This window comes from Capsicum annuum, unplaced genomic scaffold, assembly GCF_002878395.1.
Source record: "Capsicum annuum cultivar UCD-10X-F1 unplaced genomic scaffold, UCD10Xv1.1 ctg58020, whole genome shotgun sequence".
Lineage (NCBI taxonomy): Eukaryota > Viridiplantae > Streptophyta > Magnoliopsida > Solanales > Solanaceae > Capsicum > Capsicum annuum.
Window position 1 is genome coordinate 1 of NW_025866589.1, and position 2,123 is coordinate 2,123.

General features: G+C 35.8%; 1 long non-coding RNA gene across 1 annotated transcript; it reads left to right on the forward strand.

Annotated features, from left to right (window-relative positions):
- Positions 1-13: 13 nt before the first annotated feature.
- On the forward strand, positions 14-2,027 carry LOC124893356. Its single transcript, XR_007050671.1, has 2 exons — positions 14-666; positions 1,716-2,027. It is a non-coding gene; the product is annotated as an uncharacterized LOC124893356 (long non-coding RNA).
- The last annotated feature ends 96 nt before the right edge of the window (positions 2,028-2,123 follow it).

Genomic DNA, 2,123 nt, shown 5'->3' on the forward strand with positions numbered 1-2,123 from the left:
CTGCCAAGGCAAATCAGATGAATTTGCTTTATTAGCACATATTTGAGCCTTTTTTTTTTTTGAGAATAGGAGAAAACAAGTTATAAACTAATCATAATTAGTATACTAGACAACAAATAATTGATTAGTTGCAATTATTTAGATTACTACTCCATCCACAATTTCATGCCTTCATAAAAAGCCTCCGCTCCACCGTAATTTCTCTCTTCCCAATCACTGTCGACTTCAATAAGCAACTCGGACCATCCCGTTTCAGGTAAATAAAATATTTTTTGCATTCTTTTATTGAATCAAAGTATTTCAACATATTTGCAAGTTTTTATTTCAGTTTGGGTTATTTCTTGTCAGAGTTCTGATCTGAGTTTTCAATTTCTTGACCTGGGGCTGTGATTTCTTGGCTTCTTGTTTGGCCCCATACACAAGTTTTAACAATGACCAATTCTTAATTCCACACACATTACAACATATTCAACTCTTTTTTTTCTTTTGTACTTTGTGTTATGGATTGGATTATACATACCCAAAATTTCTTCACCATTTTCTTAAATTCCTCAAATTTTCTTGATTTCATTAAACCCCTTTTTTGCTGTTATAGTAAGTAGCCATGGTGAAGGTTGCTGTCATGGTGGTTCAAGCTTTGGAAATAACCTCTTACATAAATGCAAGGTAAGGCTGCATAAAATTTACTCTTGTGGTAGGGCCCTGACTATGTGCATAGAGGAAGCTTTAGTGCACCGAGCTACCCTTTTGTTTTTTGTAGTAAGTAGCTATGGTTAATACCGAAGAATCAAATCATCTTTTACCCAATCAACAACCTGAGGTAGAAGATGAGAAAAACTCCAATCTGGCAAATTCTTAGGTAGAAATGATTGTCAATTCTAAACGAAATTATCTCTTCAAGTTTATCAATTAATTTTCTGCTCCTCTTCATTGGCCTGGCCTTGCCTTGCCTGGCTATTGTAAGTAAGAAATACAAGTTAGAAATCAAACACCAGGAAAAAAAGTAAGTTGTTAGTATTGAAGATTAGACATGACATGAAGTAGCTTCAGCTTATCAAGGACATGATCGTAGATAGAAAGGTGTGGCGGAGTAGTGTAGAAGAATACCAGGGACGAGTGCGTCAGTGCTAGTAGGTAGGATGACTTTGTTATCTGTGGTAGTAGCTATATTGCTAGTATTATTTCAGAATGTTGTATCGTTTTTTGTATTACTTGGTGAGTCTTGTTTATGATATTAATGGGTGTGATAATTTCTATTGTACCTTGTCATTTTATTATTCCTGTTCTAGATTGTTTTGTCTTGAAGGTCTATCGGAAACAACCTCTCTATATTTCACCTCTGAGGTAGTGGTATGGACTGCGTACACTTACCCTCCCCAGACCCCACTTGGTGGGAATATACTGGTTGTGTTTTTGACTTTTTGTTGGTTGTATTAATTGTTTTCACCCCGTTTAAATTTTTTCTTTAGTTGTAACTTGACATTCCTGGTTATCTTTTTGAATCCGCCTGCTCTGTCTCTTCCAACACGCATCTTGATATATCATCACATGGAGTTTTGCAAGGAAGAGGTTCAGCCGAAATTGTATACGTACTTGAAAATTTTATTCCCCATCTTGTGTTGGGCCTCCTATCGAAGCCCAGTTAAAAATTGCTTCTTTGCCTAGTTGGTTTTAGAAGTCCAGACTGTAATTCTTCTCTTCTCCGTCGTTATCAGATTTTCTGACGAAATCACGGCGACTACGGCAAAGATACATCCATCAGCTTCTCCGGGATGAGTGCAGGTGAATTTTATCCTCAAAATTCCCACCAACTGTATGCATAATTTTCACTATTGTGTAGTTCTCAATGAAAAAATATCTCAAATAAGCACAAATTGAGCTTATTAAGTGATGTGTCATATTTAATTCCAAAGGAGTTGATACTCTGTTTCATTTGGCTTGTGTTCTTTCTGTCTCTTTTTTTTGGGTAAGTTTGATTAATGTAACTTACTGGGGAAATGTTGATGTGTATGACCTGTTATTTAACATTATGAATTTGTTATTTACTGAAACGTCAACCTTTGAATTGTGCTAACAATTTGTCCAAGCTAGTTACTACGCAGTAAGAATTCATCTACTCCCTC